The sequence below is a fragment of the Marmota marmota genome, unplaced genomic scaffold (assembly GCF_001458135.2).
Source record: "Marmota marmota marmota unplaced genomic scaffold, marMar, whole genome shotgun sequence".
NCBI lineage: Eukaryota > Metazoa > Chordata > Mammalia > Rodentia > Sciuridae > Marmota > Marmota marmota.
In genome coordinates this window covers 24,651,719-24,671,774 of record NW_026000221.1, presented here as the reverse complement: position 1 = coordinate 24,671,774, position 20,056 = coordinate 24,651,719, and the positions used below count along the sequence as shown (strand labels likewise).

General features: G+C 44.4%; 1 protein-coding gene across 3 annotated transcripts in view; it reads left to right on the top strand.

Moving 5' to 3' along the window:
- The first annotated feature begins 3,844 nt into the window (after positions 1-3,844).
- Positions 3,845-20,056, top strand: part of Chd9 (chromodomain helicase DNA binding protein 9) — a 251,656-nt gene continuing 235,444 nt past the window's right edge. For all 3 annotated transcript variants that reach the window (XM_048792193.1, XM_048792190.1, XM_048792188.1), the window contains exon 1: positions 3,845-3,954. The gene's annotated coding sequence lies outside the window, so the exon portion shown is untranslated. The remainder of the gene's footprint in view (positions 3,955-20,056) is intronic.

The following is a 20,056-nucleotide window of genomic DNA, read 5'->3' as shown; positions in this document are numbered from 1 at the left end:
TGTCCTTCCTCTGAGTCATTCTCTCCTACAGTCACCTGGTGGATAAACAGCTTGTGACAAGAGTCAAAATTACCTACACCCCAACCAGGCAGAAGCAAGTTTCTTATTGTGGACAAGACCCCACCTGACCCATCCTGAGATAATGGTCCACCAGACCACTGCTTGACTGTGCATACTGGGCTGCCCCCCCCCGGCCCCCACAGTTTTGTTTCTTCCCCTATTTAAACCTGAAGCTCATATCGGTACCCCTGAAGACGGGGCCGATATTACTAGTCCCCTTGTCTCTCCAGTATGGCTATGCTGAATATTATATTCCTTTCCTATTTCACCATTACTTTTGCCATTTGATTTTCTTTTGGGGTGAGGGCTGGGACTTACCTGAAGTCCGGTTCCCTAGCCTCGGACTCTGGCAACACATCGACAACTTCCTAGCGGATAATACCTGTCACTGTGTATGAAGACTTGAATTGGGTGTCAACATACTTTATATACAAACAGTGATATGAAAATTCGTGGTATATATGTGTATCAAGAATTGTAGTGCAAAAAAAAACAAAGTACATGTATAAAGTCATGAATTGGTGTGAACATACTTTATATACAGAGATATGAAAAATTGTGCTCTATATGTGTAATAAGAATTGTAATGCATTCCACTGTTGTCGTGTTTTTTTTAAAAAAATAAAATCAATAAAAGATAATAAATAAATTTTTTAAAAAATTAAAAACTGGGAGTGTGGCTCAGTGGTAGAGGGCTTGCTTAGCATGTATGAAATCCTGAGTCGGATCTCTAACACTGAAAGTGAAAAAATGGAGAGACAGAGACAAACAAACAAACCTATCCCTTTGAAGAAAGCAAAAGGCAAAACCACAAAGCAAAAAAGATGAAATAAAAATGAGAGCACCTCATCCAGTCCCTTATCAGTCTTACGCACAGAGCACTGTGTCCAGCACAGAGCAGATGCTCAGTAAACAGGAGTGAAGTTTTCCAGGGCATCTGCTCTGGAATCATCTAATCCAGATTCAAGACCTAGTTAACTAATTCTATCTCAAGTTAATGAAACACAATGAGTCCCAGTTTCTTCCTTGATACAATGAGGAAAAAAAATAACAATGTCTACTCTATAAGATGAGTGAGAATTAAACTAGTCCAACTAAAATTCTTAGTGTCTAATATTATGGCAAAGTTTTTTTGTATGTTTGTTTTTTGGATGTTGTTGTTTGATTTTGCAGGGCCAGGGATTGAACCCAGGGCTTTGATTCACTACCACTGAGCTAAAACCCCAGAACCTATCATTATTATTATTATTATTTACTTATTTATTTATTTTAGTAGTAGTTGTACATGATACCTTTATTTTATGTATTCATGTGATGCTGAGGATCGAACCCAGTGCCCAGCAAGCGCTCTACCACTGAACTACAATCCCAGCTCCTCCTATCAGTATTGCCTCTCCTTCTACCTATCAAGCAATGTGCCACCCCTCAAGGAGACCACAAACTTCAGGGAAAACACAACCTTCAGGGAAAACAGAGCTGCTTGTTGATTAACTTGGCAGTTTCCAGAACATTCCATGATTGGTAGAATTTGGAAAATGCCAGGAGACCTCCTAGGAGAAAGTCATTAGGAAGCCTTCAGTCTCATTGTGATGCCAGGCGTTGGAATCCTGGCCTTGTAATCCAGCACTCTGCCCAGGCATGCTTTGGGGCACAGAGGTGGGGAGGGAGCTCTTGCAGGGACTAGGGCAAGGGTAGAGTGGAAGTGACTCACCAGCACTTAAAAGTGAAAGAACAGGAAGTTACCTGCCAGCTGGTACATGTCAGAGGCTGTCAGCACTTCTCTGACCCGTTCACCTTCACCAGGGCACCAGGCTAATGAGAAGGGTGGTACTGGCCCCTGTCTGTGACCCCCCATCCCTCCTCCTACTCCCACCTCTTGTCCCTGTAGGCATTACCCCCAGGTGACACCTCCTCCTCTGCCCTTGATGTTCACTTTGACCAGATTACACCAGGACAGAGTGCAAAGATTAAGTAGGCACACACACCGGGTAAACCAGGAGGCTAACAGAGTTGGGGGTGAGCTGGGCTGATGGATGGCCCAGGCTTCACTATCACATATCGACTCAAATTTCCACTGGTGACATTATCCTTAAGTGTTGTCACAGAGATAAACTGTCAGGATTAAGGAAGACACTCCCCATGCAACTTTGCAACACTTGTGTCTCCACCACCAGACCTCTCTGCCTTCGGTGATCTGTAAATAAATATTCTTTTCTTTGTTGTTGTTGTTATTGTTGTCTTGCTATATTGCCCAGGCTGGCATTATATAGGCATGCATGCACCACTGCACATGGTTTAAATAGACATTTCTTATATATTCTGTACTTAACCCATGGAGAACTCAATTATATCTAGTTCTGTGGTTTTTTTTCCTGTGTGTGTGTGTGTGTGTGTGTGTTAAAAATGTTAATGTGTTATGGGCTGGGGTTGTAGCTCAGTGGTTGAGCACTTGCCTTGCATGTGTGAGGCACTGAGTTCAGTCCTCAGCACCACAAAAAAATAAAATAAAGAAAAATGTTACATTAAAAGTGAATTCAACCAGGACAGCGATTTTTGCATTTTGTTCTTCCATATATCCCTTGTAGAAATGTCTGACATACAGCAGGTGCTCAGTTAATGTTTGTTGAACTAAAAAACAAAAAACAAAAAAAACCGAAATGTAAACATGCTAAACAGCCCACTGCCTGCCCCCCCCCCCTTTTTTTTGGCTGTGTGTGTGTGTTACTGGGGATTGCTCCCAGGACTTTGTGCATGCTAGGTAACTACTCTACCACTGAGCTACATCCCCGGCCCTTTTTATTTGATTTTGAGACAGGGTCTGGATAAATTGCACAGGCCTTCAACTTGAAATCTTCCTGCCAAAGCTTCCCAAGTAGCTGGAATTACAGGTGTGTTCACCATGCCCAGCTAGTCCACCAGTTTTGTAACTGTTTTGCCATGTCTTCATTTAAAAAAAAAAAAAAAAAACTGGGAGCCTTAGAAAAGGGAGGTGGCTGAGGGTCCCCACTACTCTCAATATCTGGCAATGGGACATTCCCTTTCATTGTCATCTGAACCCAATTATCAGGTAATAAATTATAGTGCTCCCTCCACCCAAGGAGACAACTGGAAATGGGATGGGGAGCTTTTCGTGTCACAATGATGAAGGATGGGTGCTGGCCTTCAGTGGTAAGAAGACGGGGATACTTAATGGCCTCCAGTACCAGGATGGGCCCCATTCAAAGAAGTGTCAATGGCACCCGGGTGAGAAACACTACTGGGGTTGCCAACTCCTGTGGCGCCCCATTGTGTCTCTCTGACAGTACAGGGATGGACACAGAGTGGATGTTTAACTAAGTTGAATGTGAATGGAGGGAACAAGGTACTTTGGCCAGGGGTGAGAGGTGTCAAGAAAAAAGGGTTACTGGTAAAGGAAAGACTTCCTTGGGTTTGAGCAAAAAACCCTTTGCATTTTCTGATGCCCCTGGCATGGCTAAGAGAAGTTACGCCAAATTGCGGTGCAATGAAGGCTGCTGGATGAAACGAAAGATCCCTGAGCCCAGCCAGGAAAATCAGAATGGATACTACGCCAGGGGCTAGGGTCTGGTTCATGCTCCCAAGAAAATGTAGAGCAAGTTCAGGTCCCAGGGCCCTCTCCCGGGCGAGGGTGGTCCCGCCCAGGCCGGATCTGCGCCCTTGGGTTCGCAGTGCATTGGAAAACCGCCCACGTGGGAAGCCCTGCATTTCCGCCCTGCACTGCACTCCCACCTCCCAGCCCCAGTCTCCGCGCGGCCGCCCGGTGCCCACTAGGTGGCGCCTGCGCTCTAGCGGGCGCCTCCTAGGCGCAGGCGAAAGAGACAGATGGAACCTGAGTCCTAGGATTCCGAGGACTGGAGGGCAGCGCCGGCAGCCAAGGTAGGATTCCTGAGTCGCGGGCATTTCCCTAGAATCTTCGAGGGTGGGGTGGGCAGCGTGGCGGCCGCGGAACGCTGCTTGTGATCTGCAGAGACAAACAGAGACGTGGGAGCGTGTTGTTGCCTAGGGGGATCGGGAGACCTGCAGTCTCGGAGCTGGGCCTAAGAGCGGAGCAGAACACCAGGTCGTTTGCAGGCAAGCATCCTCCCTGAGCTCGGGCCTCTGGAAGGCTTGCTCAGATCCCCACACGACAAGCCCCCAATGCAGAAGGGAGTTACTGCTGTCCAAAAAGCCTCCAGCGCTGGAGCTGAGCGCTGGTCGGGTGCATAGCACTACTTCTCAAACTTGGGTGCATATTGGCACGGCTCAGGGAGCAGTAAACATGCTGACGCCCCAGTTCAACATCCCCTGCTCCCAGAGACTCGGATGTAATTGGTCTGGGTTGGGCCTTGGACATCTGGATATTGAAAGCTTCCCCGGGAGCTTGGCATAGTTGTCTGTAATCCCAGCTACTACGGAAGCTGAGGAAGGAGGATCGCAAATTGGAGGCCCACCTGGGCAATGTAGTGAGACCCTCAGCAACTTAGCTGAGACTGTCTCGATTTTTTTTTTTTTCCTTTAAAAAAAAAAAAGGGCTGGTGATGTGGCTCAGGGTTAGAGTGTCTAGCGTGCGTATGGGAGGCCCTCGTTTTAATCCCCAGTTCCGAAGAAGGGAAAAAAAAATAGCTTCCCAGAAGATTCCAGTTTACAGTCAGATTTGAAGATCATTGATCTAGAGTTCGAGAAAGGCCGAGAATGTTTAGTTACAGGTTAAAATGATGCTGTGGCTTCTCCTTATCCTTCATGAAGAAGGATATACCTCTGCCTTTGGGCTATCAAACCCAAAGTAACCAGTCAAAACCCCACTCCCAACAGGACTTGTTCTGAAAGCCCCCGAAGTGGGCAGGGGCTGGCTCCCAGTGCATGCCTGTAATCCCAGGGGCTTGGAAGCCTGAGGCAGGAGGATAACAATTTAGGGAGGCCCTGACTCAAAATCAAAAGGACTGGGAATGTAGCTCAGTGGTAAAGTGCCCCTGGGTTCAATCCCCAGTAATACACCCCCCCCCAAAAAAAAAGTGGACAGGGAACAGAAATACAGCAATGTGGAAAGTGGAAAATGTTTTCAGGAAGATGGAGAGTGAATGGGTTTCTGTCCCACCCTGATCCCAGAGAAGTTCAGGAAAATGTAACTGAGCAGGCAGAGTAAGGAACCTTAAAACTAGTAAAAACGACGCCTTATGTTTTATATAAAAGCAAAATTTTACCAGCAAGGGCTTGGAGTCCCACAGAGTCAGCTCTTCCTTAAGTATGACCCCAGACAATTCACTGAACCACCCTTACCTTCAGTTTCCTCATCTGCAAAATGGGTATGGTAATATAAAACTCTTAGGGTGACTTTGAGAATTACTAAGAATGAAAGCCAGAGTTTACCGAGGAGTCACTCTGTGCCAGACAATTCTAAACGCTTTCTCTGCTTTGCCACTTTGACCCCTCACCATAACCCACAGGGTAGTAAGTGAGGACTAGAAGTATTGCACTTGAGAGTTGAAGAAAGTGGCACATACCTGCCATCCCAGGGACCTGGGAGGCTGAGGCTGAAGGATCACAAGGTCAGGACAGCCTTGGCAATTTGGGGAAGCCCTGTCTTAAAATAAAAAATAAAAAGGTTTGGGGAGGCCAAGCTTGGTGGCACCCGCCTGTAATCTCAAGGCTCCGGGGGGCTGAGGATCAAAGCCAGCCTCAGCAAAAGTCAGGCAGTAAGAAACTGGGTGAGACCCTGTCTCTAAATAAAATACAAAATAGGGCTGGGGATGTGGCTCAGTGGTTGCATCCCTGCCCCAAGGTTAATCCCCTGTAACCTCCCTTCCCCCAAAAAACAGTCTGGGGATGTAGTTCAGTGCTGGAGTGCCCCTGGGTTCAATCCCCAGTACAAAGAGAGAAAGCTGGGATTTAGAGGGGGCCAAAACACTTGCTTGATTACATAAGTAATTAGACAAACTTCTGTATTAGAATCCAGGCACACTGCCTTGACAATTCATGTGCAAAAGAATAGTATCCTGGTGGGTCCCTTGCTTAAAGAATAGGAAGACAACACTTAGCACAGGTGCAGGTGAATGGGGTCTCCATAAAATGCTTGGCTATCTATGTCCATCTTGAACGTGAGTAAAGCATTTCCATTGAATTGACTCCCTCCCTCATTGGTAATATATTTATTATTGAGACCCCACCATATGCCAGGATGTTTTCCAAATGCTGGAGACCCTCAGTGAATTCACACTCTAATGAACAGGAGAAACAAAAAGAAAGTACAGTTGATCCATTCTTTGCAAATTCATGACTCCCTAAAATTTGTTTGTAACCCTCAGATCAAAATCCCCAGCACTTTCCCAGTCACATATGAACTTAGCAGAGCAACAAAAAAGTTGTCACCGACACACATGTTCTCAGCTGAGGTCAAACAAAGGAAGTCCTCCCTTCTTGTTCCAGCTCTCACTCTACAGGAAGTCTCTGGCTTATGACAGCCCGATGTGACAATTTTCCAGTGTTATGATAGTGTCAGAGCAATGCTTGCTCCTTCAGTAGAAACCATACTCCAAATTCTGAATTTTGATCTTGTCCTGAACTGATGGTAGATATGCAGTACCATACTTTTTGAGGGATGCTGGACAGCAGCCACGAGTTGCAGCCCTATCAATCATGGGATCATGACAGGGAAATGGTCAGTACTGTATACACAGTGTACTGTGTGGCTGAGCTGTAATGTTCAGGAGGTTGGGTATTCTATTTTATTTTATTTTTAATTTTTTAGTTGCAGATGGACACAATATCTTTATTTTATTTATTTATTTTTATGAGGTGCTGAGGATCAAACCCAGGGCCTCACACATACTAGGCAAGTGCTCTACCACAAAGCCACACCCCCAGCCCAGGTTGGGTATTTATTTCTAACTTACAATATTTTCTTCTCTTTTTCTTTAATTAATTAATTAGTTAATTTTGGCGGTATTGGGGATTGAACCAGGGCTTCTTGCTTGACTTAATATTTTCAGTATAGGTTTATTGGGATATAACCCTATTGCAAGTTGAGGAGCGTCCATATAGACAAATGTCCTTTTTGTGATTTGTTTTTGTTTGGTTTTGATACTGGGGATTGAACCCAGGGCACTTGACCATTGAGCCACATCCCCAGCCCTATTTTATTTTTTTATTTTAAGACTAACTTGCTTAGGGCCTCAGTAAGTTGCTAAGGCTAAGTTTGAATTTGTGATCCTCCTGCCTCAGCCTCCCGAGTTAGTGGGATTACGGGTATGCACCACCACACCCAGCTTTCTGTGGTTTGTTTGGTGGTTTGCATGTGTGTGCACGTGTCATATGGGTGGCTTGGATGTTTAAAGTGGTCCCCAAGCCTAGTGCTAGAATTACTGTCTGGTGTCCTGAGCACAAGAAGATTTTGACGTGCCTTATGGAGAAAACACGTGTCAGATAAGCTTTACTCAGGCATGAGTTGTAGCTGTTGTCTGAGTTCAATGTTATGAAACGATATATATTGAAAAAGATGTCTTGGGGCTGGGAATGTAGGTCAGTGGTGGAGTGCTTGGCTTGTGTGCTGAAGTCCCTGGGTTCAATCCCCAGAAGCACAAAAATGAGGGGGGAAATGTTTTTAAACAGTAATATACATAAAAGCACCCCCCCACACAAAGGTTATATATTCATCAGCCAGATGGTGGTGGGAGAGGAAAAAAGTGTTTCAGGCAGAAAGAATACCAAGTGCAAAGGGCTAGAGGTGGCCAGGAGCATGTGAGGGGAGGACCTGTGGGGGTCAGAGGAAGCAGAAGTCAATAATGCAATGATATGCTGGAGTGGTAGACAGGGGCGGGGGAGGGGGGGCAAGTGACACTTTTGTGGGCAGCTCTCACCTCATCTGATTAGCACAGTAATACTGGCAGGCCACACAGGATCGTTTCCACCTTTGAGATATAACAAAATAGATGAACCATGCTATTAAATGATTCACGCAGAGTTCTACTGCTAATATGTAGCAACACCCCCACGTCATCTCAATCTACTGTTGAGAGGATATTGGGTTATTCATCAGAGATCTCTCATCATGGTCCTGGGCTGGAGGTTTGGTTTGGTTGGGGGAGAAATTAGTAACCAAGTGGTGGCAAAAAAAAGCCATCAAGCTTGGGTGAAATCACCTGAGACAGTGGCAGAGTGTAGAGAAGAAAAGTTCTCAGGTCTTTTTTTCTTTTTCTTTTTTTTTTTTTTTTTTGAGACGTGTCTCACTATATTGCTCCAGCTGATCTTGAACTTGTGAGCTGAAGTGATCCTCCTGCCTTAACTTCCTGAGTAGCTGAGATTACAAGCATGCTTCGCTAAGCTCGGCTCTGTCCTTTTCAAAATGAAAATATTCCTGGTATAAAGACATTAATGCCTCAGTGAAAGAGTCCTGGATACCTGCAGAAAGTGGAAGGAGCATTGAGGGTGTCATAGAGATGTTCAGAGAGGAAATGGAAAGTTTTATTCAAACTGCTCACTAAATACTTGGTCTGGGGTGGGCCTTGCCCTCAATGGAGCAACCAGGCCTTTTGTTCCTGCAGGAAAATGATCTTGAACAAGGATCAGCAAACTTCTTCTGTAAAGGTCTGGCTGGTAAATATTCAGAATCTTGTGGACTTTATAGTTTCAGCTGCAACTTCTCAACTCTGCTTTATGGTACGAAAGCAGCCATAGAAGCCATGTATGGTGGTGCATGTCAGTAATCCCAGTGGCTTGGGAGGCTGAGGCAGGAGGAACACAAGTTCAAGGCCAGCCTCAGGAATTTAGCAAGACCCTGTCTCAAAATAAAAAATAAAAAGGGCTGGGGATGGGGGTGTGGCTCAGTGGTTAGGTGCCTGTAGGTTCAATACCTAGTACCAAAAAAAAAAAAAAAAAAAGCTACCATAGAGGGTATGTAAACAGGTGTATGCTAATAAAACTTTATAGACAGTAAAGTTTGGGTATCATATAACATGGGGGGGGGGCTTTACTTTTGGGGGTGCTGGGGATTAAACATAGTGCCTTGTACATGTTAGGCAAGTATTCTACCACTGAACTATAACCACAACCCCAAATTTAGAATTCTTTTTTCTTTTTTGAGTTAGGATCTCACTGTGTTTCCCAAACTAACATCAAATTCTTGAACTCAAGTGACTCTTCTGCCTCAGCCTCCCTGGTAGCCAGCCGAGGCTATAGGCATGTGTGGTACCATACCTGCTGTTTCAGATAATTTTCATGTGTCAAAAAGTGTGTGTGTATTTATTTATTTATTAGCACTGGGGATTGAGCCCAGGGATGCTCTACCACTTAGCTAGATCCCTTAGGCCTTTTTAAATTTTATTTTGAGACAGGATCTGGCTAACTTGCCCCCGATGGCCTTAGTATCCCAAATTACTATGAACAGGCAAGTGCCACCACACCAGATTGTTTTTCTTCTTTTAATTCTTTTCAACCATTAAAAATTGAAAAGCTCTTCTTAGCTTACAGGCTTTATGAGGGCAGGCAGTGGGCTGGATATAACCATGGACTGTGGTTTTCCGACCCCCTTTTTTTTTTTAATTAATATACATATTTAGTTGTTGATAGAACTTTATTTTTATTTATTTGTATGTGGTGCTGAGAATCGAACCCAGTGCCTCACACATGCTAGGCAAGCGCTCCACCACTGAGCTACAAACCCCAGCCCTCTGGTTTGCCAACTCTTGATCCTGAATCATAGGACTGGGGTGCTGAAGGATTCTGAATCCCCATCAACTTGAATCGCCCCTGACCCATGTATCTCCAATGAACTTCCTCAGCCGTTTCTATAGTGTTCCAATAAACTGGAACTTACCAGCTGATTGGTCGACTCGTTCTATCATCAGAAATTTAAAACCGTGCCACGGTTGGAGTTTCCCCAAAAGCAAACCATGAGACAAGGATCCAGGTGCCAGAAATTTATTTGTGAAGTGATCCCAGAAAGCCCAATGGGAGCAGTGAACCGAAGCAGGGAAAAGACCAATAAAGGATGCGCTGATGAGTGAGGGACCACTGGGCCACGGGCTCCATCCCTCAGCGACAGTTGGACAGGCTGTGGAACACGTCTCAGCAGTGACCCAGAAGTGCTGGGCACAGTGGCACAGGTCTGTGATTCCAGAGAATTGGGAGGCTGAGGCAGGAGGATTGCAAGTTCGAGGGCAGCCTCAGCAACTTAGTAGAAATAACATAATAAACTAGAAAGGACTGGAAGGGAGGCTCAGTGCTTGGGTTCCATCTCCAGGACAAAAATAAACACATAAATAAATAAATAAAGGTATCCCAGAAGAGGCCAAGAAGCTGGGGTATTTCCTCTAATTCTAGACTCACTCTTTAGGCCTGCTGCTGAGCCTGCTCTGCCTGACCCATCTGGCCTATACCTCTGATGTCTGTTGTACACACCTTGGAGCCAGAACATGACCTAAGGCGCAAAGAAGCCAGAGGCATCCAGTGCATCTGGAAAGCGTCTGCTTTAACTTCAGGGATGCGCTGGGGAGTAGGGGTGGGTGGAGCACCCACCTCATGTGCTAGGACGTGCGTCTGACAGTTCTTTCTGGCATACCACTCACTGGGTGCCTTGTGAGATGATTTGATGTGGCACAAAGAGAAGACCAGGCACCAAGGACTCTGGAGTCTCACAATAGGAAACGTGTTTCCTATTAAGCCGTCTCTCTCTTCATTTTTTTCCGCCCTGAACTGGGGATTGGAATTGAACTCAGAGGCACTCTACTACTGAGCTACACCCCTATCCCTTTTTCTTTTACTTTCAAACTTCTTATATTTATTATTTATTTATGGTGCTGGGGATTGAACCCAGAGGCACTCTACCACTGAGCTACATCCCCATCATCCCTTTTTAAATTTTATTTTGAGGCACGGTCTTACAAAATTGCACAGGCTGGTCTTGAATGTGTGATCCTCCTGCCTCAGCCTCCAGAATAGTTGGAATTACAGTTGTGCAGCACTGTACCCAGTTGAACCTTCTCCTTGAGGGTGCCCTCCTGCCTCTCCAGCACCCTCAGGCTGCCCTCGCTCCCCAGAGCAGGTGCCCCAACCACAGGGGCCTTTCACTTCCTCAAACTTACCAGACTGAATTCCTTATGACGGGTCCATGAGAAGTCTCAGCGAACTGCATGCAGCAAGGCTCAGGTAGTACTTGCTCTTCTCTCTTTGAACTGAAAAGACAGCAGTCCTCCATTCAGCATGTGCCACTGGCAAGAGTAACTGTAATAATTTAGTAACATTATAACAGTAACAGTTTTGCCCAAGGCTCTGGGTTCAATCCCCAGCACCAGAACGAAATAAAAGTAATAATTTAATCACGTTATGTTTATCTTTGTAATTTCCTCCCATGTATGACCAGTGTTATTGACTTTTTATTATAGAAGTAATATAAATTAGGACTGGGGGTGTGGCTTATCAGTATAGTGTTTGCCTAGCATTCACAAAGCCCTAGGTCTCATCCCTAGTTCCACCAAAAAATAAAAAATAAAAATAAGTTTCCTTCAAAATAAATTAATAGGGGCTATGGATATGGCTCAGAAAGTAGAGTACTTTCTCAGCATGCATGAGGCCCCAGGTTAGATCCCCAGCACCACACAAATAGTTTTCCCTACCCTTCCACATTTCCCTCATTTTACAAGGGCACGGGCAAAGGGCACCTTGCACAAGATTTACAACTGTGAGCTTTTTGTATCTCAATGGCCTGTGGTGTTTCCTTTAAGATTCAGCATTTCTCTTTCTCTATCCTAACTCACTATGTCATGTCTACCACCTCAAGCATTTATCATTTCTTTGTGTTGGGAAAATTCAAAATTCTCTCTGCTAGCAGCCAGGCACCGTGATACCACCTGTAATACCACCAACTCTGGAGGCCCAGGCAGGAGGATTGCAAGTAGGAGGCCAGCCTGGACAACTTGGCGAGACCCTGTCTCAAAATAATAAATGAAAAAAGGCTGGGGATGTAGGTCAGTGGTGAAGTATCTCTGGGTTCAATTCCCAATAAAACACACACACACACATTCTCTTTATTAGCTATTTTGAAATATACAATTATTTTCAACCATAGTTGACCTCCTGTGCTATAGAACATTAGAAGTTATTCTTCCAATGCAGCTGTACTCCTGTGCCCATTCACCATCTTCCTTCCATCTCTGCCTCCCCTATCCCTTCCTAGCTTCTTATAACCACTATTGGACTCTACTCATATGAGATCAACTTTTTTTTAGCTTCCATATAAATGAGAACATATGGTTTTTGTGTTCCAGTGCCTGACTCATGTCACAGAACATAATATCCACATTGCCACAAAGAACAAGATTGGGTTCTTTTTTATGGCTGAGTAATATTCCATTGTGCATGTATACCATTTTTTTTCTATTCCCCCTCATCTATCAGTGGACAACTAGATTGATTCCCTATCTTGGCTATCATGAATAGTGCTGCAGTAAATGCAAGAGTTCAGTTATCTCTTTGACATACTGATTCCCATTCTTTTGGATATATACCCAGTAGTGGGATTGCTAGATCATATGGCAGTTCTATTTCTGGTTTTTTGAGGAACCTCCATACTGTTCTCCACAGTGGCTGTACTAATTTACATTCCTACCAACAGTGTATGAAAGTTCTCCTTTCTTTGCATCCTCTTCTGGCTGCTCTTCTAAGCATTTTGCATGTATAATTCAATTAATCCTCATCACAACCATATGGGTTAAGTACTATTTAAGGTAGGTACTATTATAAGCTCCATTTTGCTTCTGAGAAAACAGGCACAGGGAGTTAAGGAACTTGCCTAGAGTTGTATAGTTAGGCTGGGCGAGGTGGCACATGACTGTAATCCCAGTGACTCAGGAGGCTGAGGCAGGAGGATCACAAGTTCAAAGCCAGCCTCAGCAAGTCAGCAAGACCCTGTCTCAAGACCTTGTCTCTCTTTATAAGTAAATAAAAAAATAGGCTGGGGATGTGGCTTTGTGTGGTTAAGCTCCCATGGGTTCAATCCCCAGTGTCCCTCCCCACCATTCCCCCCCCAAAAAAAGTGTCAGAGTTGCAGGTAGTCTTATTCCTGTGTGTGTTTGGGTGGGGTGGGGTGAGGCTGCAGGGGATTGAACCAGGGCCTCTTGCATGCTTGGCAAGCACTATACCAAAGAGCCACATCTCTATCACAGTGTTATACTGCTTCTCATAAATATGACCCCCCCCCCAAAAAAAAAAAAAGGTTCTGAGCGCTGTGGCAGTAGCCCATGTCTGAAATCCCAACAGCTCTGGAGGCTGAGACAGGAGAACTGTGAGTTCAAAGCCAGCCTCAGCAATTTAGTGAAGCCCTCAGCAACTTAGCGAGGCCCTGTCTTAAAATACAAAATAAAAAAAGGGCTGGGGATGTGGCTCAGTGCCCGAGTGCCCTTGGATTCAATCCCTGGTGCAAAAAAAAAAAAAAAAAGTGAAGGTGATATTTGAATAACTGAAGGTAGAGAGAAAGTGGCCTAAAATGTTCTTTTTATCTGTCTCCCTGAATCTGCACAATTTGGTTGGCATATTCTCTCCTGGAGCTCCAGAATAAATATGTCCCTTTTTCTTCACGACAGTCCTTTAGATATTGGATGACAGGGAGCTGATTAGCTTTCCTGATCTTCTCTGCTCTGGATTGAATATTGCCAGTTCCTTCCACTTATTCTCTGTTGCATGTCCTTGGCATCTTCTCCCAAGCAGAGGGTTTCTTTCCTCTTTTTTTCTTTTTTTCTTCAGCAGAACTTAGAAAGTTGTTTTTGTTGCCCTCGCATTCTTCTTTCAAGTGTCCCACAGTTCATTCTGGGTGCAGGGAGATGACTGTGGTTGGGTGACTGATGAGAAGAAGTCAAGGTGATGAAGTCAAGGGGGGAGGCAAACACGGGAGTGTAGCTCAGTAGTAGAGCATTCGCCTGTCATGTGTGAAGCCCTGGGTTTAATGCCAACCCTGGACCAGCCTGAAGGTCCTTTATCAAGAGGGTATTTCTGGAAGCTCTGGCCCTGGGGGAAAAAAAGAAGGAGTGGGGGGTGCAGTGGGAAGACCTGCTGCTCAGTCAAGGAGAACCCCCTTGGGCCCAGCATCATAAGGGGCTGGGGGTTGGCGGTTCAAATTCTTTGCAGGCCAGAGATGGGAATTCTTTAGTGCACTTGGAGTTAATCAGGATAGACTAACCAAATTCACAGGAGCCTGGTGAGGAAGCCAGACCACAAATATATTAAATCACAACGGGAGAAGGAACGGCAGAGCAGCCTGGAACTCTTCTGTCAACCTGTCAGCACATTCTTTCCCCTGCGGGAAAGGCCATACAGAAAGCCAAATTCTGGTTCCAAGGCTGGTATTCACTGACTCAAGGCAAGGTGAGCAAGATGAATGATTTTGATAGCCAGATAGCCTCGGATCCTTGCCTCCTCATAGGAGAGCCCAGAAAGGCAACTTCCCATCCCTTTGATCGTGGTAGATAACAACTAAACCATTACTGAACCTTTGACTTCCTCTGGCTCCCTGGACCAGCCTTAAGGTCCTTATCAAGAGGGTATTTCTGGAAGCTCTGGCCAGACCTCAGAGCTGCCTGTAACACTCAAGTAGATTTTCAGAGTTCCCATTAGTCTGGACAATGTAGGAGACAAGACAGACTCTCAGACTTGCTCTTCTGAGCTATCACATCATCGCTCTCTCTCTCTCTCTCTCTCTCTCTCTCTCTCTCTCTCCTCTGAGTCTTATTTCTGCAGTTTATGTTAATACAATCGACCTGCCTTTTTTTTTTTTTTTTTTCATTGTCAAGTCTTGATTTGATTTCCAGGCTTTGCTCTTCCGGCTTCGTCCAGAGACACATCCTGTTCCATCCATAAGGACTTTTGCAGATCAGTAATCATAGACATTGTGTGTGCATTCCACTAATATCTGACACTCTCCTCACATTTTGGAGGTGACTTACTGTGTATCCTGCAGTAACAATTCTTGCAACCGAGAGGCAGTTTCCTGGGATGTTGGATTCTGTTTCGTTGTAGAACTGGCAGCATCACAATTTTAAACTGTTGCTACTGTTATCACTCGCCTCTGACAGGTCTGAGAGATAAGGAGTGCTAGAGAGCAAGGAGGCAGGAAAGGAAGCCTAGGCATTAAGCCCAACAAACCACTGAGTTTGCTACTTTGGGGGGCAGCAGGCTAAAGTTTGCTGTATTTGTACACTGGTTATGCTTAACTAAAGAGTTAGTATTATTATTTTGGAGCAAGCAGGACTTTTGTCAGCCTTAAAAAATGTACAGGGGCCAGGCATGGGGGTGCATGCCTGTAATTCCAGCTACTTGGAAGGCTGAGGCATGAGGATCACAAGTTCAAGGTCAGCGTGGGCAAAACTTAGTGAAATCCTGTCTCAGAATTTTTACTTTTGGAACACTAGCCTAGCATTCGTGAGGCCCTGGATTTGATCATCAGCATTGGGGAAAAAAAAAAAAGTTGCATATTTACATGACCTCTTTTTCTACCCATATAGAGAATCTTGACTTAACTAAAAGAAAAATAAAATGCATATGGAGAATCTGTGGCATGTGGAGCTGGTAAGGAAGGCCTCCTTGAGCCTCTTGAGAGGGAAGGTGGCCTGTGCCCTCAGAAGCAACATTTTCTCAGAATATCCTTGTTTCTAATGACCTTGACAGTTTTGAGTAATACTGGTCAGAAATATTATAGAGTCCCCCCGTGTTGGAATTGGTCTCATACGTTTCTCATGATTACTCTGGGGTTATGGGTTGTAATAAGGAAGACCACAGAAGTAAAATATCATTTGCATCACATATCAAGCATATATACTGTAAACATGGCTATCACCATGGATACCGACTTGGATTGCTGTCTGAGGTAGTGTCTGTCAGGTTTCTCCACTCTGTGCTCTGGAAAGAAAGTCAGTGTGGATAGCCTAGGTTTAAGGGGATGTGGAGTTATATTGCTCTTCCTTTATGGGAGAGTATCTACATAATTTACTTGGAATACTGCCATGTGGGAGATTTGGCTCTTCTGTCCCCACCCCACTCCCCTTTTTTTTAAGTCAGGCATGGTGGTGCATGCCTGTAATCCCAGCTACTCAGGAAGCTAAGGTAGGAGGATGGCAAGGTTGAGGTCAACCCAGGCAACTTGGCAGTACCCTATCTTAAAGTAAACTATGAAGGGCTATAGAGAGAGCTCAGTGGTAGAGAACATCTAGTACTATTAAAAAAAAAAAAAAAAAGTCAATCTCCAGCATTTCAAAAATTTTTTTTCTTTTTATTTATATTAGTATGGATTCATGGATATTTATTTTGTAATCTGGGTTAAAATCCAATTTAATGTTGTCTTATTGTTTAACTTATTCCAGCTTTGCTCTTGGGAATGAAATTTGCATTTTTGGTGCTGGTTGGGTGTTTCTGTATTGCTAGGGATGGAACCCAGGGCCTTGCACACTCTAACAATTGCTGTGCTCTTGAGCTACATCCCCAACCAAAAGTATATTTGGCTCCGCCCCCCACCTTTCAGTGCTGAGAGTTGAACCCAGGACCTAGTGCATGTGAGGCAAGCGCTCAACCTGGAGCTACATCTCCAGTCCCCAAGGTATTTCTTACTTGGGTTCAAATTCCGGACTCCTGTTAGCCTGGTTCATAGCCCAGCTCCTTCTCCTGCTGGCTTGGTATGCCCTTGGGCAAGCTGCTCAACATCCTGAGCCTCAGCTTTCTCACCTGAAAAAGAGAGTTCCTATTGCCACCTTAAGGTTATTGGATATGAAGCACATAATGCCCTCTGTGAACAAGGTTATTACTGTCGTCTGGCATTCAGTTTCACCTCCTCACCCAGCCCTCTCTCCATCTCTACCTCTCAGACACACCACACTCCAGCCAAACACACCCTTGCCCAGTGTGCCCCCAGGAGCTCACACATCTGCACATCCTCATTCCCTCCAGTCCACTTAACTGCCCCTTCTCTGTGACACCACCCAAAAGCCAAGCAGCAAGTCCCCTCTCCCCCCTGGAACTGCCAGAGCACCCACTGCCCGACTCTTGTCTTACACCCTTTCATCACCTTAGCCCTGTATCAAAGCTAGGTGTAAGGACGTCCTTTCTAGGTGCTCAGTCCTCACCTTTCTCTCCCACTTGCACATGCTGACCTCCCGTAAGGGCCTGTGGGCTCCTTTGCACCTGTGGTAAGTTTTGACAAGACAAAGGAAGTAGAGGAAAAACTCTGGTACTGACTGGGCCTAACTGTGCAGCCTGGAAGGGCAGAACTCAGAGATTGCGGCTGCCCCTTGGATCACTTACACGACTTTATCTGTATGTACTTATAAATTTTATGGTGGTAGAATATACATGACAAAAATTTTGCCATCTTTATTTTATCTTCTATTTGCTCCTGGGGATCAACCCAGAATCTTCTGTATCCTAGGCAAGCACTCTACCTCCGAGGGACACCCCCAGTCCCTCATTGTAGTTTTGATTTGCATTTTCTTAATGATTAACAGTGTTGAACAATCTTTTCCTGTGTTTGTTGTCCAATTGAATGTCTTCTTTGGAGAAATGTCTATTCAAGTCCTTAACTTGTATTTTAATCAGGCTGGGTTTTTGTTTTGTTTTATTGTTTGTTGAGTTATATTTCTCCCCCCCCCCCGCCCCCCGCAGTACTGTACACTGAACCCAGGGGATACTCAGCCCCTTTAATTTTTTTTATTTTGAGACAAGGTCTTGCTAAGTTGTTGAGACTGGCCTCAAACTTGAGCTCCTCCTACCCTAGCCTCCTGAGTAGCTGAAACACCACCTCACCTAGCGAATTGTAGTTCTTTATATAGCCTAGTTATCAGTCCTTTATCAGATATGATTGCAAAGACTTATTCCCATCTGTGAATTGACCTTTCACTCTATTGATTATTCCATTGGAACAGAAGTTTTGATGAAGTTCAGTTTAGCTTTTTCTTTTGTTGTCTGTGCTTTTAGTGTTGTACTCAAGAAATCATTGCCAGCCAGGCGCAGTGACACACACCTGTAATCCCAGTGACTCTGGAGGCTGAGGTAGGAGGATCACAAGTTCATGGACAGAGTGGGCAATTTAGTGAGATCCTATCTCAAAATAAAAAATAAAAGGGCTGAGGATGTGGCTCAGTGGTAGAGCACCCCTGGGTTCAATCTCCAGTACCAAAAAAAAAAAAAGAAAAGAAAAGAAATCATTGTGCAATGTCATAAAGTTTCTCTTATGCTTTCTTCTAAGAGCTTTATAGTTTTAGCTCTTATGTTTAGGTTTTTTATCTATTTTGAGTCAATTTTTATATATAATGTAAGATAAGGGTACAGCTTCATTCTTTTGCATATGAATATAGTTTTCCCAGCATCATTTGTTGAAAAGAAATGTCCCTTCCCCAACGAATGGTCTTGGTACCCTAATGAAAATCATTTGCCCAAATATGCAAGTGTTTGTTTCTGGGGTCTCTATCATCTTTCGTTGGTCTAGAGGCTTCTCTCTATGCCAATATCATGTTGTTCTGATTATGTAGCTTTATTTGGGGATCCCTTGAAATTAAGTATGGATTCTTTTATTTCTTTTTAATATTTATTTTTTAGTTTTAGGTGGACACAATATCTTTATTTTATATTTATGTGGTGCTGAGTATTGAACCCAGTGCCTCATGCATGCTAGGTGAGCACGCTACCACTGAACCACAACCCCACCCCTATCATTGGGATTTTGATAGTTTTTGATTACACTGAATCTGTAGACCACTGTGAGTAGTACTGACATCTCTAAATGGTCTTCAAAACAGTGATCTTTCTACTTGTTTATGTCTTTTGTTCATTTGTTTTTTGCATTAATGAGAATGGAACTCTGGGACTCAACGTGCTAGAAAGCACTTTCCACTGAGCTACGTCCTTAGCCCCTTTCCTTTTGACCTTTTTTTTTTTTTTTTCCTTTAATTATGATACAGGCAACTTTCATTAAGTTGCCAAGGCTGGCCAGGAACTTTGTGATCCCACTACCTCAGCCTTCTGAGTTGAGTCACGGGGATTACAGGTGTGCACCATCATGCCAGGTTTATTTATGTCTTCTTTAACTTCTTTCAGCAACGTGTTTTACAGTGTTCAATGAACAAGTCTTTCTCCTCCTTGATTAAGTTTATTCCTAAGTATTTTGTTCTTAATGCTCAATTCCACTTTTTGAGGCTCCTGATAGAAAAGTTGAAGGAATATGAATAGGACAGCAAAATGGTAGTGTTTTTTTGTTGTTGTTGTTGTTGTTTTTTGTTTGTTTGTTTGTTTTGTTTTGTTTTTATTCTCTCACTGTGACCCAGGGGCAGTACATAATAGAGAGCAATCAGGCTATAGAATGATTAAAAAGCCTAAGTGTGAAAAGCCAGGCAAGGTGGCGCATTCCTGTAGTCTCTGCTACTCTGGAGGCTGAGGCAGGAGGATTCTATGACCCTAGGCATTTGAAGCCAGCCTAACACACACACACACACACACACACACACACACACACACACCTCAGTTTGAGGTTCAAGTCCCTTACAAATGTGAGGTCCGCTTGCCAACTCACCCTCAATATGATCCAAGGAAAATTTCATTTACTGGGATACAAATAGGAAAACCATTATTTTCCCTCAGGTCGGCCCTGCTAAGAGACCCATCAAAGGGTCTTCATCACCCTAGGTCTAATCAAGACATCTCTAGAAAGAATGCTGAGAACACACAGACACTTTTTTTTTAAGGGTGGAGAGTGAACCAAGGGTGCTTTACCACTGAGCCCTTTTAATTTTGTATTATGGGATTGAGTCTCACTAAGTTGCTGAGAGCCTGGCTAAATTGCTCAGGCTGGTCTCGAACTTTCCATTCTCCTGCCTTGGCCTCCTGAGTCACTGGGGTTACAGGCAGGCATCACCACTTTTGAAATCTTAAGCTAGAAGACCCCAGATCCTCAGTGCCATGGGGCTCTGAAATAGACCCAGTCCCCTAGGAGTGAGTACAGAGGAAAAAGAATCAGCAATTTAACTCCCCCCCCACC